Genomic DNA, 23,604 nt, shown 5'->3' with positions numbered 1-23,604 from the left:
AAAAAATGGAAAAAAAACAGTCCATATGAATTTTTTTACCTTTGACAATGTTCAAGAATATAGCTAAATACTTTTGAGGTAATTTATAATCATGGGTTTAGCATTTAACAAAAGTTTTTTTTAAAAGTGCTACATAAACATACAAGTTCAGTAATGACTCAATCTCCTCTATCCATATTCTGATGAATTAATTGGCACCTAAAATAGCTACATTGTAGCATAAAATATCCAAAGTAAAGATGATACTTAAAATAGTATTTAAGTTCTAAAATAATTGTTTTAATAGCAACATGCTTACAATGGCTTACAATACTGCATATGATGAAGGTATTTCAGGAAAATGTACTTACATTGGACCTAGCTATATTATAATTAGAAACTTTCTTACATATGAAAAATAACCAGTCTACTCTTAAGGTTTCACTGATTCCACTAATTCAATTTTAAGGATACTAACAGAATTTTATAACACATTCAATATGTGATAATTTACATAAATAAATATTTTTTAAAAGTTCTAATAATTCAAACCAAAACCTGCTATAAGCTAAAAAACAACCTCCCACTTAAAAACTATTTTTAAAAAATACACAACACTAGAGTACCATTCTAAAGAAAAAACTTTTTATGATTTTTTGATGACATGTTATTTTTAAGCAGCAGAAATCTCAAACACCTTTATATGCTCCAAAATACTATTGACAATCATTTTTTTAATACTGCATTAGATGCTATTAAAGAGGACCTTGTTCTTTGAATCAGCTTCCTTGTTATTGTGGGAAATACTATAAGGCATGAGCATGAGAATCATGTAGGCAGGTTACTAAAATGCTGTAACAATGAAATACTGTTGGCTTCTGGAAGAATAGTCTGACATTTGGAATTACAGTCATACTTCTGAAGAGTCACTCCAATCAGTCAGTTACTAGGCTGCTTTTTAATGTGCTTGATTCATTTTCTTGAAGTCCTTCTCCCTTGGGCCCTCTAGATGCACCCCAGGCAGTTGGAACATAAATAGGATTTGACTCATTCTTTACCAGTGGAGGTTCCTTTTGTTCTTTCCCAGTTTTTTCCCCCAAAGATTTTTCTTCCTCTAAGGATGATATGTCCCAATCATCCTCATCCACATCTGCACGCTTTAGTCCTTCTGGTATTTCTTCTTTTTTGATGAATGCCTCAGCAACATTAATACCATCAACTGGTTTATTAACATTTCTGTGATTTGAAACTGTTTTTTCAACTTTTTCAGTTAGTGTTTTAATGGAGTTTCCTGCAGGCTTGGGAGAAACATCAGAGTCCTCAATTTCACTTTCCGCGGTCCAGTCAGTGTCACTTTTGGCAGTATTCTTTCCAAAGCTAGCTGTGTTGTTTTAGATGATTGCACAGGAAGTAAATCTGGGGTGCATATGCCTGTAGGAAGTCGTCATCATCCATTTCCTCCTCTGAACGGGGAGGGGTCGTAACAGTGGAAGGCTTTCTGGGAACATGATCTTCTAGGATATTTTTCCTAATTTCTGGAACAAACGTTCTATCAGTAAAAGCAGGTTGCTGTCTAATCAAATGTCTGCTTTTGGAAGAATGTTGTATTGCTTTGGGTATTTCTCCAGTTGAAAGGATATCCATTTGAGAAACACTGTACTTATCTGAAGACAGTAATGTTCTTTCCTCAATTTTACAGCTGACCTGATGTTCAAGGAATTCCCTAATTTGCTGAATGTTAGGTATTAGTCTTTCTCTCTCATGTCTTGCTGATTCCACATTTCTTAGCACTTTATTGAAGTGATCACTTGGGATACCCCGTATATCTGCATTAATCCCCAAGGTTTCCAGTTTCTCTACCAAATTCTGCTCCAAGACAGTTCTTATTTCCTTAGTGAGGGAGGGATTATTCTTCAAAGCTTTCCTTAAATGTATCTTGTTGTTGGTTAATTTCTGCTCATTTTCTCTTCCATGTGATATTGTTAGACTTGATTTAGCATCCAAAGTCTGTGGTGTGGCAGCATTCATAGGTATGGCTGGGGCAGCTGGCTTAGGTTCACAACTTTGTCAAGTTAAAGGATTCCCTTTGGGATCACCAACACTGTTAAATGGCTTACTGGTAAACTCTTTAATCTGCTGTCTCTGAGTAATAATCAGCTCATTCTGTTCCTGAAGTCTCTGCCCTAGCCCTTCTATTCGTTTTTTGTAGAAAACATTATTTGCATTTAGATCATCTATCACTGAAGTTCAGAGTTTCTCTCTATATGTGAAAGGAGCCGACTCTTTTCTTTCTTGTGCTCTTAATGAAGGACTTGAACTTGAGCTGTCCACTTGCTTTCTGGACTATCGAGAAGTTGCATCACATTTTGGAAATCCTGGGGATACTGAGGACGGTCTTCTTTAAACTCAGGTGCATCTTTAACGTGCCTGTGTCCGACTCGGTCTGCATCTTGGACTTCTGTATTTCTGACAATTGATATTGGAATGCTGAATTCTTGGAAGTTAATTCTTTAAACTTCTTCATAAACATCTCCTTGACTTTTTCCATCTCATCAGCTCGTTTCTCCTTTTCTTCTTCTTTCCATCTATCAAATAACTTCAGAAATTCTTCCTCTTTTGTTTTTTGCATTTCATACTCCTTAGAGAATCTGACTGCACATGGGCACGGTTCCGCCTCTAACTGAGACTTGGTGAGCTGCAGCTGTTCCTTCAACTGTTGATCTCATCCTGGAGCTTACCAGTCTGCACCTTTTTCTTATACTCAAGGTGAGAATCTTCAGGATGGCGATTGAATATGACTTTGTAGGAAAGCTTGGTTCATAAAAGCCTTGTCACAAAAACGACACTGGTAATAGCTGGCCTTGGCCTCGATCAGCAGCAGCTGGGTGGAGGTCATTTTTTTCCAGCGTTTACACTCATTCTTGAGTAACTTGAGCTCCCCTGTCTGTTTGGTGACCAGCTTCTTGCTCTGCTCGCAGTCGGCCAGGGTCAGGCGCAGTCGCTCCTCCGAGGTGTGCAGCTGCGAGGGGAGGAACTGCGAGCGCGGCAGGTATACAATGGTGAGCTGCGCCAGGCGGCTGAGTTCCAGCATCCCCGACTGGCAATGAGGACACCTCTCGTCCTCCAGTTTGCAGAAGGTGATGTTCATGATGTTCTCCTGCAGTGTGAGCACGTCCACGGCCCCCGCCCCTTGTCCACTTAGGTGGCGCTTAGCCGCCCCCAGTCCGCGCTCTCCAGCCGCGCTCGGAACTGGAAGATGGGCGGGGCCCCTAAGCCGCCGCGGGGGGGTGCACAGGCCAGGCCCGGCGCCGCGGAGGCGGCAGTGGCCGCGGGGACCTCGGGGCCACTGGCGAGCGGGCAGTAGATGTCCATTCATCTTTTGATGGACATTTGGCTTGTTTCCAATTTTTGGCTATTACAAATAAAGCTGCTGTGAACTTTGTAATAATAATAAAAGATCAAGCAATACAGTAGAGAAATAAGCAAAAGATTAAAGAGGCATTTCACACAGAAGTACATTGAATATCTATTAACCCAAGAAAAGATGCTTGGAATCAGGAAAAAGAGAATCTCAACGAGATGCAATTCTCACCAATCGGACTGGCATAAAATTAGAAAATTTCCTAAAAGAAGTTTTGGCCAGGAGGCGAGGCAGGGAACTCATTGCTGGTGAGAGGCTGTGCCACTGCGATGAGCCACGTCAAGGCCTGTAATTTAGAGGAAGTCTTGCACATGTGTACAAATAGATTGGGAGAAGAAGGTTGATAACAGCATTGTTTATAATACAAATATGGAATTTTATGTCATTGTCCAATAATAGGATAATTGGTAAATAAATATCATGTGGTAGGAAAATATGAACAAACTGGAATTATTTGTACTGACCCGAGTCTGAAACATCATGCTGAGTGAAAAGAACAAAACAAAGAAGGATATATATAATACTGTACCATGTTTCTAAAATTTTAAAATGTGCTAAACACATTGTTGTATATTGGTTATGGATGCTTACATATATGGTAATGTATAGGAACATACAAAATAATAACGATAAACATCAAATTTAGATAGTGACTGTTTCAGTTTGCTAAAGTTGCTGAGATGCAATATATCAGTAATGGGGGGGTTTCAAGTAGGGTTTTATTAACTTATAATTTACAGTCCTTAGGCCATGACAATGTCCAAATTAAGGCATCGATAGGATGATACCTGGACTCTGAAGACAGGCTGCTGGCATCCAGCACACCTCTCTCACATGGGAAGGCACATGGCTGGCACGCGCAGATCCTTCACTCCCTGGGTTCACTGCTTTCAGCTTTGGCTGCAGTGGCTTCCTCTGCAGATCTTCTCCTAGCTTCTCCGCCTCTCACCCTTAGCCCTCTCCAAACTTCTCTGGGTGTTTGTCTCTGAGCTCTCTGGGCTTCTTTTTGTCTTTTAGCCTCATAAAGGACTCCAGTAAAGGATTAAGACCCAACTTGAATTGGGTGTGTCACATCTCAAAGGAAACAAACTAATAAAAAAAGTCCCACTCACAACAGGTCTGTACCCACAGGAATGGATTAAAAGAACATGGGCTTTCTGGGGTGCATGACAGCTTCAGATCAGCACAGTGACTTTCTTGGAGGTGGGCAAAAGTGGATGGGATCAGTGAGTATGTAGAGATTCACAAGGAACTTTCATTTTCTGTTTTACGTTAGAAGCTGAGGCTGTGTGCTTGGATATTTTTCCTATCATTCTCTGTATTTTTGTTAGGCTTGAAATATTTTACATTTAAAAACATAGGGGAAAATGTTCACTCTTGTTATTACTTTCAAACATGTGGCAATAGGCATTTTCCAAAATGATATATAATATTTTATTGAATTTGATTGGACGTTGGATTCTGATTTATCTGAGGAAATTAAACCATATGTTAATTTATTAGCAGTGGAAAAGATATATACTTTTAAAAGTTAGTTGATGCAACGAGGCTTTGTTTTTCCTCAGAAAAATAGAGAAAGTATTATTTTACTTCAAAGGAAAACACTGTGACTTGGAGTAGAGATAAAACTATTAACGATAAAATGTGCTCTTAGTTTCAGCAACTCTTGATAAATACTTGCAGTCTAATCTAAGTAATGTTTTCTTTCTCTAGTGTTGCACAAATATAAATAACTAATCACTTAATGCTTAGGTGGTATATTTTCATATGACTGTGTAGTTGAATGGGTCACAATAAAAGTAAAAACACAAGTGAGATTAGAATAATGTAAACAAGATCAGTTTGCTGCATTACCCAGAGGCCAAGCCCTGGTAGATTAAGGTTTAAATGATAGCTCCCAACCAGTAGAAGATGTCGAAATACTCTTCTTTCTCATTGCTGAGTTATAACTGGCTTTGGTTATGTAGCATTTTTTTTCAAGATCTATGGAGCATTTTGATGTATTAGATATTTAAGAATCTGTTGTACAAATTATTAACAAAAAACAGACCTTCCTCTGGGGGAAAGATGAGGCTTATTTTTTGTGTGTCTCTTTTTGGTTTTCTCCCTAAAATGCCTCTCCCTTTTCCCTATTTGCATCCTAATCTGGATCTGCATTTCTTCCTGGGCTACTGCAGTGGTCATTTTGGAAGTTCACCTTTCCAGGCTCCTTGCTCCATCCCTCCCTCCCTCCCCCACCTCACCCCTAACCACCCTCCCCACCCCACCCCTCTGTTCTTGTCAGCCTTCTCTTTAGAGATATACAGTAGTCAGTGATTGCCAACTGATGGAATTATACAGCTTCATTTTGAAGACTTTCTGGCTTGCTTACTCACATCAGTCTGGATCCTCCATTTTTAGGTCATTTGTCCTCCAAAACTGGCTTGTGATAAAAAATTTTCACTCGCCCACAGTAAAATGATAAAAATATGGCTAATGTAGTTACTGTTTTGTAAAATTAGAGTAACTCTATTCAAGTTTAAAGTTTTAAGATTGTCTTTCCTACTTTTTTTGGTGATAAAATGTTCTTTCTTCATAAAGTGATGGTTATTTTTGATGGCAGAATTTTAAAATGGGTCTTTCGAGGTTAAAGAATAAGTTGGCAACTTTGATTATTGTCTTCTCCCTACCACCCACCTCTTACTCCTTTCTACCCCATACGCATGCACGCGCGTGCACACACACACACACACACACACACACACACACTTTCTCTTTTAAAAATGTTGCTGGTCAGGGGTACTTAATTAGCTCAATCCTTTTACATAATTCATACTAAACAATTTATTTATTCACCTCCATGTCCCTGTCTTTTCTCATAGACATTCCTGTTGTTTGGAATGTCCACCTGCTGCTTCTTCAATATACAACCTGTATTTCCTGTAACACTCAGATGAAATCTCTTCTCTTTTACTTGGTCTTATTTAACGTCTTGCCCTCCTTTGCCCATCCTCCTTAGCAGTTTTGAGGATATTTATCTAAACTCTCTGGCATTGGTTGCCATAAGACTCTTATTTTTCCAGATGTACGTCTTTTCTATCCAACCAGTTTTAATTCCTCCAGAAGAAGGAACCTTTTACGTTTCCTTTAAATTTTTTTTTTGTAGAGAATGAAAATACAAATATTTTGTAGGGACGTTAAATGTCAAATAAAATTGTTGTATATTATAGCAGCCCCAAATCTGTGTTGTAGTGGGATAAAAACTTCATATTTATGAGTTATAGTGAGTGTTTACCAGGTGTTTCCAACTCTCTGCTTGCCATGCCTCTGGGGTTAGGTGTGCTTTTGTGACTGCTGTGGCCTATGAGACGTGAATGTAAGTGATGTGCCGCTCTCGGGTGGAAGCTTTTTGAGCAAGTGTAGATTCACTACCTCTTCTACCCTGTGAATATGCCTGTTGCTGAGTGCTCCCTTAGCTTGGGTGAGCTTGAGTGAGCATGTTTGGAGGAGAGCCCCAACCTGCCTGTAATGGGATTTTAGCATGAGCGAGAAATAAACCTTTATTTCTTAATCCACGGAGATTTGGGTGATTGCAGTTTAACTGTGATGGATTAAATTATGTACCCCAGTTTAGACACATCCTTGGTCTTCATCTGTATTTCTGTGGGTGGGAACCCATAGCAAACAGGATTTCTTGAAGATGTTATTTTAAATCAGGGTGTTGCCCAACTGAATGAGGCTGGGTGTTCATCTGGATTACGGGAGGCTTTCTAAAGACAGAGAAATTGAAAGCCCGAGTCAGAGGAAACCAGGGAGGACCAGAACCCAGAAGTCAGCAGGGGATCAGAAGAGGAAAGACAAGTACATCGACATGTGGAGAGAAAGCCAAGGAACCTAATGATTGTGGGGAGCCAGCACCAGAACCCTGCTGACACGAGAGGAAGCAAGCCTGCCGGCCTCTGAAAGTGTGAGCCAATAAATTCCCATTGGTTAAGCCAACCCCTTGTGTGGTATTTGTCATAGCAGCCTGGCAAACTGAGTCAATAACCTAATCTATTAAAACCAAGAAGAACATTAAAAAAAAATTGTTTTGACCCTTTCAAAAGTGATATATATTAGCCTGTATATAAACTTCAATGATGAAAATGATCAAATTTCTAACTTTCTTTATTGATTGTTTCTAGTTTTTTTTGAAAAAATTCAAATATCCATAATTTCAGTAAACTCTGTTTCTAAATTCAGTAAACTCTATAAAGCAAAGAATAGAATGTTAAAACCTGAATCATTTCAATGAGATCAAGAATGGAGGCTCAGTCTGACAGTGTCATCCAGAAACATCTAGAATAGATTTTAAAATATAATGGAATACTGAAATTGGCAAGCTGGGAAGAAAATATATGGAGACGAAACTCATTTGAAAAGAAGTAGCTACGTTCTTCAAGAACAGAATTCCCGTGGCTTATAACTTCTGAAATATTTCTATTTCCTACTCAGAATTTTAAAGATCCTGAGAAAGCTGGTTTGAAACAGTTTCTAAGATATCTAAAATTTCAGAGCTGGAGGTAATTTTATCTAACACTTTTTCTTCATTCATTTTCTAACATTTAAAGAGTAAATTCTTCACTGAGTTTAAGGGATAAGGATATGGCAGTGGAAAAATTAATCTCTTCAACTGGCTAGATTAAAATATGAAAAGCAAAGCAAGACTCTGATATGGCCATTTAAAGAAGTCTTGACTTCCAACAAGTAATTGTCCATGATTTTTCAAAATGTTTAAGCAATCCACTAATCTTTTATCCCTACTTCTAAATTAACTTTTGAACACAGGTTCTTGCACCTCACACAAAGATTTTTGGGAACTTGGCGCCATCTGCTGACCAAATACTAACTTTTCAGATTCCTTTTAAGACTTTTTCAAGTTTGTGCATTAATTACTTAAAATATTACATTCAAGAACCTCGAACACATAAAGGCATATTTCTGTACACTATAAGGTGCCTATAGTTATATGGCAGAGTTTCAATCTGGAATGAGTTGTTTTACATTTGTACTTGAATTATTTTTGAGAGTGTTGCACTAGTAACTTTGCTGCTTTTTCTTAAAATAAAAGAAAGTTATTTTCCAAAAGCAAGTTAGACTTGTCTATGTTCAGTGATGTTTAAGTTTATTTTTCCACATTCCTGTATAAAAGCTTGAGCTAGGTTTCTTTATAAATATCAGAAATTATTTTAAAAATGCAAGAAGGACAAGGGAAAGGGAGATGGAAATAGCATTATTAATTGTCTACTTTGCACTCAACCCTGTGCTAGATGCTTTTAGTAGATAGTTTCACTCCTCTCTCCAGCCACCCTTCAAGTCGGGCAGTGTAGTCCCCGTTTTACTGCTGAGAACATGACGTCTGAGAGGTTTAAGACAGAAATGCTGATGTTTCATGGAAAGCCTAGTTTATTTTTATAGAATAATTGCTGTTGCTTATTTATTAAACTATGCACATGTAACTGAATTAACAGATTTAGATTTTTCATTTATTTATTTTTCTTTTGTAGTGACTGGTTTAATTATTGTGGAAGAGTTTAGATGGATCTTTGAAAGCCTCAGGGTTAAGGGTTTTGTGTTCTTTCCTTCTGTACTTTTGTCTGTTGCTGTATCCTTAGAAACTAAGAGAAGCATTAAGCATGTGGCAGGCACTCAGTGCATTTTGAAAGAGCGAGAGAGAGACAGACAGACAGGTGGGGAGGGAAGGGAGGGAGCAAGGCAGGAAGGTAGAGGAGGATGTACTAATCCAGTACTTGTTACAAAATGGCTTTGGTAAAGATACAGTAAAAAATTTCACTGCCAGTGGATGGCACTGGAGTGTTGTGGAAGTGGGGTGGGGCAAATTGACTACTGGGGTTTGCTATATGCCATGCGATGTTAGGTACATTATACCTGTAATTTCATTAATCCTAAAATCAATCATATGATCTTGGTATTATAGTCTCCCTTTTCACAAATGAACAGATTGGGTTCAGTGTGGTTAAGTAACTCACCTAAAGTCCCACTGCTGACATATGGCACCGTTAGGATTTAAATATAGACCTGTCCAACTTATAAGACATATTTAAAATGCATTGTTCATTCATTCAGCAAACATTTATTGAATGGTATAGCAGGGCTCTAGGATAATCTTGCTTCTTTTCTGTGCTTACAATACCAGCAGGGTCTATCACCAGCATTTATAGGCTAAATACTCCCCTAAAATATGTTTTCACTCAAAATCCCAACTCTGATGCGGGTAGGGTGGGTAAGGTTGGGGAAAATGGAAAGTTAATGCTTAATGCATAGAGAATTTCTGTTTGGGGTGATTAGGAAAAATTTCAAAAATAGATAGTGGTGATGATTGTACAATATTGTGAATGTAATTAATGCTGCAGAATTGTATGCTTAAAAATGGTTAAAATGGGAAATTTTGTTATATATATATTTTACCACAACAAAAAGAAAATGAGAGAAATGTAATCATACATTGTTTTGCATGGTTATTTCTTTTGTGATTGTTTTCCCTGGTAGACTGCAAACTCTTTAAGGATAGAACCCCTGTCTATTTTGTTTAGTGTTGTAGCTGTGGCCCTTCACATTGTTTCTGACACACAGGAGACACTTAATAAATACTCCAAAAATGAAGGAATAAAGGATCGACCAGCTTCTGAAAAAAGCAAAAAAAGAAAAATCTTTCCTTTGAGTTCTGCACACATATAGACAAATATGCCTGTCTGACATTTCCACTTGGGGGTCTTGTGTACACTTCAGCTTGACAAGTACAAATCAAATGCTAGATTTTAGCTCCAAACTTTTTTTCTTGGTCTCTATTTTCACTATAAATGATATATCCTCCATCCAGTTAATAAAATCAGAAAAGTGGGAGTCACTCTCAACTCACTCTGTTTCTTTACTCTAAACCTATCCTCATATTTTCTAAGGCTTTACATGATCTGTCGCCTGCCTTCAGCTCCTCCATTTCAGCCCTTTTCATTTTCACCTGTCATGTAGGCCTCTATTCAGTTTTGAGACCAGCCCAAGCTCTTCCCTACAAAAGTTCTGGCACTTGTTTTTTTTTGCATTTCTGAAATGTTCCCTTTTATCTTTTCTTTTAGGTCTCAGCTTGCATGAAACTTATTCAGAGGAATTTGTTCTTGGCCAACTATAATTTTAAAAAAAATCAAAATTTTCTAAGTAGGGTTCTTATTTTCTTTATTATAGCGCTGTACTGACATTCTCCCTAGTACTTAAAAAAGTCTGTAATCATTCAAATCATTTGTTTACTTGTCCAATGTCTTTCTCTTCTACTGACTGTAAGTCCCATAAGTCCATCAAATTTGTCTGTTTTTTTATTGCAAATCTATGACCTAACACTGGGCTTGAAGCATATAAGGCATTTGACAAATAGCATATAAGGCATTTGATAAGTATTTGTTGAGTCAGCAAATAAATTTCAGTGTGGCCCCTTGAAATCTATATATGTATTCAGAACATTTGCTCTAAAGTGCATAATAATATCCATCTTATAATTAGAAATATTTTTATATCATCTGGGATTTTGTTTTCAACCTCTTCTCTTTTCTCTCACACCTCTTCCTGGATTAAAAATTCCTAAACGTAACCCTTTAGCCTGTGGTTAAAAAATTTTAGGCTGCCATTTCTATGGTCATTCTGGATACAATGCAGATAAATTAAGCACACATTTTTTCCAAGCCAAACTGTTTTTCTCCCAAGACTGCTTTTCTACCTTTACAATACATCTCGATCAATGTCAACATGTTTCACCCAGTCCACCAAGGCAATAATTTGAGTCTTTATTGTTTACCCCCCAATGCATCCCCCATTCATTCAGTACAGTCCTGCCACCTTTAGCCCAGATATGTCTATCAGTCTGATTCCTCTATCTCAGAGAACTTTCATCTCGTCTGCAGCATAAATAGTAATCTCCTTCCCATGGCATGCAGAGACCTGCATTTATCTGCTCATCCTTAAGGAACTAGCTTTAATATTATCCGTGTGAAGGTCTCCCTTTCCTATTAAGCTTGTTAGTCCCTCTCTCCACTGTGAGCCCACACCACGTTGTTCACAATTTAATTGGACACTTCTCATGTTGAACTGTTGTGATTTGTCTCCACTAAAATTTGGACTTTTTAAGAACAGGGTCTATCACCAGCATTTAGCAAGTTCCTGTTGCATAGTTGGTGCTTGTGCTGGTTTGAATCTGTGGTGGTCCCCAGAAAAGCCATGTCCTTTAATCCTCATTCAATATTGCTGGCTGGGAGCATTTTGATTGTTCCCCTGGAGCTGTGACCCACCCAATTGTGGGTGATAACTTTTGATCAGATAGCTTCCATGGAGTCGTGACTCCACCTGTTAATCCTTTAAAAGAGGAAGCATTTTGGAGAGAATCCTTTTTAGGGCCATGAGAAAGCCACGGTAGAACACTGCAGAACCATGGAGCAGAGAGTCCACCAGCCAGCAACCTTTGGAGATGAAGAGGGAAAACGCCCCCCTGGGGAAGCTCCATGAAGCAAGAAGCCTGGAGAGAAAGCTGAGAGACTTTGCCACATGCCTTTCCAGCTGAGAGAGAAACCGTGAACTTCATCAGCCTTTCTTGAGTGAAGGTAACCTCTTGTTGGTGCCTTAATTTGGACATTTTTAGAGACTTGCTTTAATTGGGGCATTTTCTCGGCCTTAGAACTATAAAGTAGCAACTTATTAAAGTTCCCTTTTTAAAAGTCATTCCATTTCTGGTACATTGCATTCCGACAGCTAGCAAACGAAAGCAGTGCTCAGTAACTGTTTTAATAATAAATCATGGCCAGAGAGGTCAGATGGGTCCTCCAAGTTACTGTGCCTCGGTGTGGAATATTTGAGCTTAGGTTCTTTGACTCTTTGTCTGCTGTAATGTTGGCATAAAGAGGTTCTCTGAAGGAGGATGCATCATGCTCTTTATAATCTACAACACATTTTCTCTTCATCTCATAAACCAATCCCGAACACATTTATAATCTAAAGAAAAGTGATGCACTAGTTATGCAAACATAGCCCAAGTCTAGCCCCATCTTCCAACCAATTCACCTAAGTTCCTTCTATCTAATGACCTTCTGTAGTGGCTTATTTAGATAGCATTGCTTAGATCTTCACTGTATATTTAAATATGCAGATTAGCACGATGCACTTACAAGCAATGAAAACCTTCCTGTGATAGAATTCATGTAGTTTTTAAAGCAGTTGTCAGATATAAGATGAATCTGATTTAAAAGAACACATTAGTGAGGTGAACTCTTATCAGCTTTTAAGTAGTCTGAGATAATTCACATCACTTGAATTTTCATATAAATGTTAATTTCATTTAATCACTCATTACTAACTCGAGCTTACAGCACTAAATTGAAATGTAAATCAGTTGTTTTTTCAAAGCATTTTTGTGTTCCCTTTGTTATCAAGTATCAAGTGATATTTTTGCAAATTGAATGTTTAAGTGTTTGGCAAATATCTTTATAGTAAAAAGTAAGGGTTGGCAACAAGGGTTGGCCACCAAGGGCCTGTGGGCCAAATGTAACACACAATATAATATTGTACGGCCTGCAATGGTTGATAAAAAAACAAAAAGAAGAATAATATCATGTAACACACGAAATTCATATGAACTTCAAATTTCAGTGTCCATAAATAAAGCCTTATTGGAGTACAGCCATGCCCATTTGTTTAGGTATTGTCTACGACTGCTTTTGTGCTCCAGCAGCACAGTTGAGAAGTTGTGATGGAGATCCTATGGCCTGCAGAACCGATTTATATTTATTGTCTGGTCCTTTACAGAAAAAAAGTTGCCTAACCCTGGTCTAAAATATTGTGTAAAGAGTTCACATATCCTTTCTGGTCCAACCTCGGTAGTGCAAAGTCATTCTCATTGCCTGAGGTCTTTCTCTGGATCTGAGCACCCCTGCCTGTACCCATAGCAGATGAGAAGGGCACAGGACTCAACGCTTTTGGAGAGCAGCTCTCAACCATTGTCAGTTGGAGAGTTAGTGGATAAATACCCCAGCTCCCTCTCTGCTAGGTGGGCATGTTCTGCAGAGGATTTCCCTTTGGAATGAACTCTGGTTGCCGTAGTGATAACTGCTCTAAGAATTCACTCTTCACTGGCTTGCTTCCTTACTTCCCATGCCACTACAGGGCTTCCTGGAATCTTCCCCAGATCAACTACTTGCACTTGAATCCTTGACTCAGTGTGTGCTTCTGGGGGAAATCCAAACCAAGACAAATGTGAATTATTCACATATTCACCAATGATTTATGGTGTCACTTTGATGTATAAGCTCCCCATACGTGATGAAACAATTTATAATCAAACATTTGGGCCATTTTTTTCTTACCACTTGTGGTAGTTAGAGTCAGTTGTCAACTTGGCCAGGTGAAGGCACCTAGTTCTGTTGCTGCGGACATGAGCCAATGGTATGTGAACCTCATCTGTTGCTCATTACGGTTGATCTGCAGTTGGCTAGGAGATGTGCCTGCTGCAATGAATGACGTCTGACTTAATTGGCTGGTGCTTAAATGAGAGAGCTCAATGTAGCAGAGCCCAAGCAGTTCAGCATACCTCATCTCAGCACTCACAGTTCAGCCCAGCCCAGCCCAGCCCGGGCCTTTGGAGGTACAGAAAGGAATCACCCCGGGGAAAGTTGTTGGAACCCAGAGGCCTGGAGAGAAGGCCAGCGGAGATCGCCCTGTGCCTTCCCACGTAAGAAGGAACCTCAGATGAAAGTTAGCCGCCTTTCCTCTGAAGAACTAACAAAATAAATCCCCTTTTATTAAAAGCCAATCCATCTTTGGTGTGTTGCATTCCGGCAGCTAGCAAATTAGAAGGAAAGGCAGGTTTTACTGATTGAATAGTTTTATTTTGTTGGACCTTTATCTGCCTACATTTATCTTGAAAGATGCAGTTTGGTCCTTTCCCCCTATTTCTGAATGTAAGTACCCTCTTCCAAGGGAGTGTTTCTTAAAGTATTAAATAAACCTTTCTTATTGCAAAATCTTCCTTTCCTCTTTTGTAAAATTTGTATTTTCTTGTTTCAACTTAACCAAACTTTACTCCTACTCTTTAGAAAACTTCTGCTCAAATTTTCTTTTGGCTCAATAATAGAGAAAATTACACCCAGTACAGGAAATAACCAAGATAACTTTTTTCCATATGTTAATTTTCTATAGGTTCAGAATGTTTGTAATGAATGATTTCATAAATTTGTGGAAAATGTTCTTTTATTTATACCCTTCATATTTTTTCCTCTAGTGGTTAGTTTAAATGAGATAGTGTCAGACTCAACATTGTCATTTACCCTTTGTTTAAGATTCTATAGCTGTATACACCATCAATAAAATGTTAATTTTACTGTTTAAGTTACATCACATGACTTTTTTATATAATTAATGAACATAATGCTTGATGTCCCTTAACTGTAAGGAAAAATAGAGCAGATATTTAAGAGATTTGAAAAAATCCCTGAGGAATAAAAGATTTGATTTTTTCCCCACATTAACGATTTCTAACATTCAGGACACCATGTTTTCTGGTTCAAACAACTAGAGTGCCTCAAGCCACTTTTAGATTTCCAAGTTTTTACCTCACTTTTATGCATGGGAATGCAGTATATTATTTAAGAATTTTGAAAGCATATGGTTATATGATGGTTTGGAGCTTATACCCCAGGAAAACATGTTCTTAAAATCAATCTATTCCTGTGGGTGTAAACTCTTGTAAATAGGACCTTTGGTGAGGTCACTCCAGTTAAGGTGTGGCCCAACTCAGCTGGAGTGGGTTTTAATATTATAACTGAAAGCCTTGTAGGGAAGAGCACAGAAAGAGGCTGCTTGAGGGAGCAGCCGGAAGTTGGAAGCCAGTGGAACTGAAGCCAGAAGAGGCCAGCATGTGACAGAAAAGCCAAGGACCAAGGATTGCCAGCAGGCAACTCCAGAATGCCACAGTCTTCTGGAAGGAAGCATCACCTTGATGACACCTTGATTTTGCACTTAACTTAGCTTCAAAACCTTGAAGCTAAAGGTGAGCCTTTAAATTCCCGTCGTTTAAGCCAATTCAATGCATGGAATTTGCTTTAGCAACAAGGAAACGAAATCAGGTTTATGAAATTAAGTGCCTGTGTTTAGAATACTATCATTTGTGCAAAAACGAGACACACATATGTTTGTATATGCATAAAGTATATTTAAAATGGTACACAAGTGCTCTTTATGAGGAAAGGAACTGGGAGACAAGGATCAGAGGTGGGAGGGAGATGTATTCTTCACTGTACATTCTTTATAGAGTTTGCATTTTTGGGGACCAATTATTTGAATAACTTAAAAGAACATTATAAAGAAATGAAAGAAAGAAGAAAGAAAGCAAGGAGACTGCTTAGAAGGACCAGGCTTGAATACTCTAGCTGCTACTGTATAATTATGCTTTTACTGTGTAATCTCTCTGTTCTCATCTATAAAGTGAAGATACTAGTATTTATTTTATATTATTGTTATAAAATGGAATAATAGATATATAAAAGCATTTAGGAGACTGCCTGGAGTACAAGAAGCCTCCAATTAACAGTTCTGTGACAATATAAAATTATTAATATTTGTGATATTAATATATGGCAGTGAAGTAATTCTCTGCTATAACTTCTATAAAAAGTAGATTCTTTTTTTTATCTATCCATTCAGCAAATGCTATCTGAGTATTTTATTATTGACAGGCACAGTACTAGGCATTGGATATTCAGGGGGAAATAAAGGCGATATAATTCCTGTCCTCCTAGAGTTGGGAACCAATAATTAGAAGGTAAATAAATGATGACAAATGGTGATATGTCATGAAGGCCATGAGCAGAAGGAAATGATGGAAGATAGTGGGGATTGGGGCAAGGAGGGGTGACTAGGTGGCTCATTGAAGCCTTCTTGAGGAAATATTTTAAAGGAGACCTCAAGTTATAAAAATGAACCAAAGAAGAAAATTAAAAAGAAAGAAAAAACAAAAGACAATAAAAAAAAGAAAAAACAAAGAGAGGGTTAGTGAGAGAGTATTCTGACAGAAAGAAACACTGCTCCAAGCTTCTGAAGATTGTGAATTTAAGGAAATCAAAAGAGGCCAGTGTGATTCCTGTCTGGTGTGTGCCTCCTAAAGTGCCTGTTGCTTTGGTTAGGAATTTGTATTACAAATTCCATTCCATTCCATTCCATTCCAGGAGTGCAATGTAAACCACTGAAGAGTATGAGGCAGAAGAGTGGGTTGGTCAGATAAGAGTTTAAAATAGTAAGTCTGGCTGCCTTTGGAGATCTTTTTCTCTTGCTGAATGGTGGTAGATGGGGACACAAATGACAGAGCAGGGTTACATGCTTTTTTTTTTAATAACTTTTTTTCTTTAATAGAAAAGCTGTGGGTTTACAAATCATGCACCAACACTTTGCATTTGTTTGGAATATTTGCTGCAATTGACAAAAGCACATCTATATAATAGTACTATTAACCATAGTTCATGGTTTAACTTAGAGTTCACTTTTGTTGGTGTAATTCCATGGATTAAAAAAGATTTATTCTGTTCATATTAATTTAACGTTTCCCTTTTAGTCATATTCGGATATGTATTTCAGTGCTGTTAATTGTGTTCACAATCTTGTGCTACCATCACAAGCATCCATTATCAAACAGTTCCAGTGTTTCCAATAGGAACCCTGTCCATTTTAAGCTTTAACTTCCCATTCCCTGTCCCGACACCATCTCCTGGTAACCTATATTCTAGATTCTGACTCAAATTGTTTCAAATCAGTGAGTTCATACAATATTTATGCTTTTGTGTCTGGATTATTTCACTTAACATGATGACTTCCAGGTTCATGCATGTTGCTGCATGCATCAGAACTTCATTCCTTGCTAGGACTGAATAAGATCCTATTGTGTGCATATACCATTTATTGTTTATCCATGCATTGATTGATAGGCACTTGGGTTGTTTCCATCTTTCAGCAATTGTATATAATACTACTTTGTGAACATCAGTGTGCAAATATCTACTCAGAATCCCTGCTTTCAATTCTCTGGGGTCTATACCAAGGGTGGGGTTGTTGGGTCAAATGGAACCACCAAACTGTTTTCCACAGCCTCTACACCATTTTACATTGCCATCAGCAATGAATGAGTGTTTTATTTTTCCACATCCTTTTCAACACTGGTTATTTTCTTTTGTCTTTTTTAGTAGCGACCATCCTAATGGGGTATGCAATGGTATCTCATTGTGGTTTTGAGTTGCATGTCCTTAATGGCCGATGATGTTGAGAATCTTTTCATGTGCTTTCCGGCCACTTATATATCTGCCATTTGTATGTCTGTTAAAGTCTTTTACCCATTTGTAAACTGGGTTGCTTGTCTTTTTGTTGTTAGGTGGAAGGATTTCTTTATATATTCTGGATATTAAACCTTCATCAGCTATGTGGTTTCCAAATATTTTCTACCATTGTGTAGGTTGTTTTACTTTAATGATAAAGTCCTATGAGGAACAAAAGTTTTTAATTTTGATGAGGTTCCATTTACCTATTTTTTTCTTTTGTTTGCTTATGTTTTGGGTATAAAGTCTAAGAAACCATTACCTAATACTCGGCCTGAAGATGCTTCCCTACATTTTCTTCTTGGACTCTGATAGTTCTAGCTCTTCAGGTGTTTGAAGCATTTTGAGTTGATTTTTTATATGGTATGAAGTAGGGGTCCTCTTCCTTTTTTTTTTTTTTTTTTTTGCAAATGGAGATCAAGTTTTCTCAGTACCATTTGTGGAAGAGACTATTCTTTCCCAATTGAGTGGTCTTTGCCACCTTGTCAAAAGTCAGTTGGTCATAAATCAAGTTGATATCTGAGTTCTCAAATTGTCTTCCATTGGCCTGTATATATATGTCCTTGTGCCAGTAAATTCCTGTTTTGATAACTGTTGCTTTGTAATAAGCTTAAAGATAGTGAAAGGTGAGTCCTCCAATTTCATTTTCCTTTTTGAAGATGACTTTAGCTATTCTGGCCTTCTTACCCTTCCATATAAATTTGAAGATCGGTTTTTCCATTTCTGCAAAGGTTATTAGAATTTTTATTGGGAGTGCATTGAATTTATAAATTGCTTTGGATAGTGTTGCTATCTTAACAGTATTTAATTTCCAATCCATGAACATGGAAAGTCTCTCTGTGTTTCATTACTTAGGTCACCTTTAATTTCTTTTAGCAATATTTTGTAGTTTTCTGTGTACAAGTCCTTCACATCCTTGGATAGTTTTATTCCTAAATATTTGATTCTTTTAGCTGCTATTGTAAATGGATTTTTTTTCTTGATTTCTTCTTCACATTGTTCATTAATAGTGTATAGATATACTACTGATTTTTGGGCATTGATCTTGTAACCAATCATTTTGCTGAATTTATTTACTAGCTTTAGTAGCTTCATTGTGGATATTTCAGGATTTTCTGTTTATAGCTTAATGTCATCTGCAAATAGGGAAAGTTTTAGTTCTTCTTTCCAGTTTGGACACCTTGTATTTCTTTCCCTTGCCTAATTACTCTAGGGCAAGGGCTTAGAGTATGATGTTGAATAGCAATGATGAGAGTGGGCATCCTGCTCTTGTTCCTGATCTCAGAAGGAAAGCTCTCAGTCTTTCACCATTAAGTAGGATGCTAGCTGTGGACTCTTCATATTTTTCCTTTATCTTGTTGATTAAATTTCCTTCTATTCCTAGTTTTCTAAGTATTTTTATCAGGAAGAGGTGCTGGATTTTGTCAGATGCCTTTTCTGCATCCATTGCGATGATAGAGTATTCTTCCCCCTTTGTTCTATAAAGTTGGGGCATTACATTAATTGATTTTCTTATGGTGACATGCCCTTGCATACCTTGGATAAATAGATCATGGTGTACAATTCTTTAATGCACAGTATGCTGCTATTTAGTTGTGGATTTCTGTATCTATATTCATAAGGGTTATAGGTCTGTACTTTTCTTTGCTTGTGGTATCTTTACCTGGCTTTAGTATGAGGGTGATGATGCTCTCATAGAATGAATTAGGGAGTATTTTCTCCTCTTCATTTTTTGGGAAGAGTTCAAATAGGATTTGTGGTAATTATTCTTGGAATGTTTAGTAAAATTTAACTATAAAGCCATCTGATCTTGAGCGGTTGTTTGTTGGGAGGTTTTTGATTACTGATTCAATCTCTGTAATAGTAATTGGGTTTTTTTGAGATTTTCTATTTTTTCTTGAGTAAATGTAGGTAGTTAGCATGTTTCTAAAAATTTGTTCATTTCATCTAAGTTTTCTAATTTATTGGCTGACAGTTGTTTATAGTATCCACTTATATTCTTTTTTATTTCAGCAAGGTTGCTCATAAAGTCCCCCTTTTCAATTCTGATTTTATTGTCTCCTTTCTCTTTTTCTCTTTGTCAGTCTTGTTATAAGTTGTCAGTTTTATTGATCTTTTCAAAGAACCAACTTTTGTTTTTGTTGATTGTCTCTATTTTTTTTTTCCAATTTCATTTATCCTACCTCTAATCTTTGTCATTTCCTTCTTTCTGTTCACTTTGGGTTTAGTTTTCTCTTCTTTATCTAGTTCTTCTGGTTTTGAAAGCAAGTCTCTGATCTGAAGTATTTCTTCTTCCTTAGTGTAAGCATTTAGAGGTATAAATTTCCTTCTCAACACTGCCTCCTCTGCATCCCATAAGTTTTGGTATGTTATATTTTAATTTTCACTCATGTTAATATATTTCCTAATTTTTCTTGTGATTTCCTGTTTAACTCTTTGGTTGTTTAAAAGTAGGTTGTTTAATTTATACATATCTTGGAATTTTCCATTTCTCCCTCTGGTATGATTTCCAGCTTCATTCTCTTGTAGTCAGAGAATATACATTATATGATTTCAATATTTTTGAATTTATTGAGACTTCTTTGTTTAAGCCAACCCATTGGCAGGTATTTGATTTAGCAGCCAAGAAGCTAAAACAAATATAGATGCAAAACGTCTAAAAAAAAAAAAATAGTATGCCAATTCCAATAGCCTATTAAAAGGATGATATACCATGACCAAGTGGAATTTATTGTGACCCATATGTAATCTATCCTGGAAAATGATCCTGTGCACTCAAAAAGTATACATGTTCTGTTTTTGCTGGTTGCAATGTTCTATATATGTCTATTAGGTCTAGTTGGTTTGGCATATCATTCAAGTCCTGTATTTCCTTACTTATCTTTTGACTAGATGCTCTATCCATTATTGAGAATGGTATATTAAAAATCTCCTACAATTTATGTAGAACTGTCAGTTTTCCCCTTTAAATCTGTTAGTATTTGTTACATGTATTTTGGGGCTCTCCTGTTAGGTACATATATATATATATTTATAATTGTTACATTTACCTTTTAAATTTTCTTCTTTATCAGTATATAATACTCATCGTTGTCCCTTGTAAATGTTTTTTTACTTAGAGTCTTGGTAATCCAATATTTGTGTAGCTCTCTTTTGGTTACTACTTGCATGGTGTATTCTTTCCCATCCAAATATTTTTTTGTACTTGTTACCACTCATATCTTTGAACATTGTATGTCCCCAAACACAGATTTATCAATATAGTTCTTTATAAGCAGTCTGAAAGTCAGATGGGACCCAGAATTAAAAGGACCCCAAGAAGCTTGGAAAGGCCACCAGGTGCATTGCCATGTGACAGAAAAGCCAAGGGCTAAGGATCTCTAGCAGCCAGCTCCAGAATGGCCAGTCTTCTGGGAGAAAGCATTGCCTTTCTGATGCCTTGATTTTGGACTTCCCCTAGTCAATAAATGAGCCAATAAATCTTCATTGTTTAAGCCAACCCATTGTGAGGTATTTGATTTAGCAGCCAAGAAGCTAAAACAAATATAGATGCAAAATTCCTAAAAAAACAAACAAACAAACAAAAAACACCAAGTCCAACAGCCCATTAAAAGGATCATATACCATGACCGAGTGGAATTTATTCCAGGAATGCAAAGGTGATTCAACATAAGAAAATCGATTAATATAATAATTACATTATAAGAATGAAGGAAAAAACCCCACACGATCCTCTAAGTTGACACAGAAAATGCATTTGACAAAATCCAGTACCACTTCTTGATAAAAACACACAGAACATTAAAAATAGAAGGAAACTTCCCGAACATGATAAAGGGCATGTATGAAAAATCCACAGCGACCATCATACACAAAAGTGAAGAAGGAAAGATTAGGAACAAGACAAGGATACCCACTATTGCCACTATTATTCAACATTGCCCTGGAAGTTAGAGCTAGAACAATTAGGCAAGAAAAAGAAATACAAAGCATCCAAATTGGAAAGGAAGAAGTAAAACTTTCCCTTTTTGCAGATGACATGATCCTATATCTGGGAAATCCTGAAGAATCCACAGCAAAGCTATGAGAGATAATAAGCGAATTCAGCAGAGTAGCAGGGTGCAAGATCAACACTCAAAAATCAGTAGTGCTTCTCTACTCTAATAATGAACAATCTGAAGACAAAAATCAGGAGATATTCCATTTTCAATACCAAAAGAATCAAGTAGCTAGGAGTAAATCTAACCAATGATGCATAGGACTTTTTTTTACAGAAAACTACAAAACATTGCTAAAAGAAATTAAAGTAAAGCCTGAATAAATGGAGAGATATTCCATGTTCATGGACTTGGAAAACGAAATATTGTGATGAGGTTAATACTATCCAAAGTGATTTACAGATTCAATACAAACCTAACATTCCAGCAGCCTTCTTCACAGAAATGGAAGAGTTAGTCATCCAATTTAGGTGGAAGGGTAAGGGGCCTCTGAATAGCAAAAAACATCTTGAAAAAGACAAATGAAGTTGGAGGACTCACACTTCCGATTTTAAAACCTATTAGAAAGCTATTTTATGTGATAAACATGAAATATTATCATTAAATTCTCATTTAATACTCTGAACTAGGTCTGGCTTTTTGTTCAAAGCCAAATCTTAGAGAAGTTCTGAAGGTGCCCTGGCATTGTCTTATTGTGACTGGAAGTGAAAAACAATTGCGGGGGAGGGTTCATTTTCTCACTCGCCCCACCTGTACATCCTTATCTTGGAGCCCGCTCTGAGGCACTGTTTCTGGTCTCTAGGTCTGGCCTATTTAGCAAGCTCTATTCCAGTAGCTGAATCAGACCATTCCCTGTTTCTGAATGACTCCCTTCCCCAGCTTTGGTACTTTATACAGCTTGTCCTCTTAATTAAACCATAGCATATTAAAGTGCTTTTTAAAAATGTATTATTGTTTGCCCTTGCCTGCCAGCTGATTATGATCTCACTCTAAAGCAATGGTTCTCAACTTGACAACCCATTGGGATATCTTCAAGCCTTTAAAAATACTGTTGCCTTGATCCTATACTCAGAGATTCTCATTAATTTGTCTGGGGTGTGGACTGGACCCTAGTATTTTTAAAAAGTCCCCAGGTAATTCTAATATGCAGCTGATATTGGCACAATTGCCTTTAATAACATTTGACTATTTTTTGTAATCAGAACACATTAAAAAAAATGTTTTGTTTGAACCAAACGTTTGTTTTTCCTTTAAGAATTTACTAAAGGACAAAATGGGTAATATAGAAGTATTTTTAGGTCTCCGTACTTTAGTGAAGTTAAATTTGGAATAAAAAAATCTTTAGAGTTTTTAATTTTATAAAATTATTGTGACACAAATCAGAAACTCCATAGCCTTCCTAAGAATGGTATGAATGGATGCTTTCAATTAGTTCTATGGAAATATTGCTTTTATTTTGTAGTTTTAAAATCTAGTTTCTAAATTAGGCATTTTGGGAAATATTAATTCCTTAGTAAATTAATTGTGTAGTTTATGGCAGAACAAAACATTTTATAAGAATAGAAAGAAATAACACGAATGGCAAGACTTCCTACTACCCCTGCAAAGTCATGCATCCCTTGTTGCCTACATTGCTATGTGTAGCTTTAAATGTAGGATATTCTAGTTCATTACATGCTCTCTTTCTGAGCATTGTTTTTTAAAACTGATTTTGATTTGCATTAGAAGGAATGCTTTTCTTGTTCAGCAGCTGGGCATGGATTTAATTATTAAAAATAAATATGATCTAATGTTTCATTGAATTTTCTGAATAACAGGATAATTTGGTCAGCTCTGC

The 23,604-nt window shown here is 37.0% G+C and overlaps 1 long non-coding RNA gene and 1 pseudogene across 1 annotated transcript in view; one reads left to right on the top strand and one right to left on the bottom strand.

Moving 5' to 3' along the window:
• LOC143665584 (uncharacterized) overlaps window positions 1–23,604 on the top strand; it is a 119,440-nt gene that overhangs the window by 38,003 nt on the left and 57,833 nt on the right. The gene's annotated exons all lie outside the window — the stretch shown is intronic.
• On the bottom strand, window positions 890–3,351 carry LOC143665773 (cilium assembly protein DZIP1 pseudogene; annotated as a pseudogene).

Source organism: Tamandua tetradactyla, chromosome 21 (genome assembly GCF_023851605.1).
Source record: "Tamandua tetradactyla isolate mTamTet1 chromosome 21, mTamTet1.pri, whole genome shotgun sequence".
In the NCBI taxonomy this organism is placed as follows: Eukaryota; Metazoa; Chordata; class Mammalia; order Pilosa; family Myrmecophagidae; genus Tamandua; species Tamandua tetradactyla.
Note: the sequence above shows the minus strand (reverse complement) of the source record. Positions and strands in the feature narration are given on the sequence as shown.